Below are 1,459 nucleotides of genomic sequence, written 5' to 3'. Positions count from 1 at the left end.
GATTCCTTAGAGATTCATTTTAGCATATTATTTTCTCTTTATTCATTCTGTTCTGTTTCTTTCTGATTTTTTTCTTACTTGCATCCTATCAAATGAAATTCAAATAGATTTTGCATGCTGTGAAACAGAGCCAATGATGACAAATATAGTTGTAACCTTATTGTCCATTCCTATTGTATAACTTAACTGTTCATCTTTTAATGATTTATTTTAAAAATTTGCTATAGGGTGTGTGTGCTCATTGGAGGCAGACAGAGAGAGAACATGAGAATGCACCACGTAGGGGAGATAGCCATGCCACAGCCTCCTTCTTCCTTTTTTCTCTGTGGATTTTTGGCATGTACTCACACGCACCTGGTGAGTTTTACAAGCCACTGCATCTAAGACTCAAAGTACTCAGTTGACCACGTGGGATTTAGCTGCTTTAACCATCATGCCACTGGCTGGCCTAAGAATTAACTTTTTATATTGTTGCCAAAATCTGCTATCAGTAAAAATGATATAGTTACTCAGTAGAAAATTGCTTTACTTTTTTAAACCTTCTCTTTCTTAAAGTCTGTATTTAATATAATTAAAATAATGCATCCCTGTTGGAACAAAACCAAAAAAAAAAAGTATTATCAATGACACATTTACCAGTTATCAATAAATTAAATTATATTGATTGTGCAATTTAATTTCCAAAATTCCTTTTGTAAGAAACATATTGCAAAGAAATGCATTCTGCTTTTTTGATTTTAGAATGCATTTTTACAAATAATTCAAATAAATGTTTGTAGTCATTTAAGAATGTTAACAAATCAGAGGAAATAAGCCTTATTGAAATGTATATGTAGGGCCAGCCTCATACTGTGGTCGTTAAGGGAACTCAATTCCATTTGGCTAACTGCGATTCTAATTTGGGTCTGGTTGCTTGATTGAAAAGACTAGGCATGACCAGCAGATGGCATAATGGTCACATCACTGGACCCCCTTGTAGTCTACCTCAGTTTGAGTTCAGGACCTGGCATCTTAAAACTCAAGCTGGGCACATGAGGAGAATGGAGGAGAAGCAATTGCAATATGGCCATCTCCCCTGGGGGGTGATTTTTTTGCTTTCTGTCTCTCCATCTCTCTGGTGAGTACACATACTCTATAGCAAAATATCTTTCTAAAAAGAAAAAAAAAATGTAAGACATTTTTGTGTGAGTGCCCTAAAACCCAATAGAACTGAGTAACAAAGGAGAAGAACTTTTGGATAACCGTGTGCCATTAGAAGGTTTTCCTCTCTCTCTTTCTGTTTCTGTCTCTCTCTGGTGAGTATCTATACCTTGTGATAATTTTTTTTGTTTTTGGAGAGGTTTTGCTATAGGGCATGTGCACTTGCCAGACAACAGACAGAGAGACAGAAAGCGAGAAATCACCCCAGGGGGGATGGCCACGCTGCAATCCCTTCTCTTCCATTCCCCTCTCAGGATCT

Source organism: Tupaia chinensis, unplaced genomic scaffold (assembly GCF_000334495.1).
Source record: "Tupaia chinensis unplaced genomic scaffold, TupChi_1.0 Scaffold000282_1, whole genome shotgun sequence".
In the NCBI taxonomy this organism is placed as follows: Eukaryota; Metazoa; Chordata; class Mammalia; order Scandentia; family Tupaiidae; genus Tupaia; species Tupaia belangeri.
Note: the sequence above shows the minus strand (reverse complement) of the source record.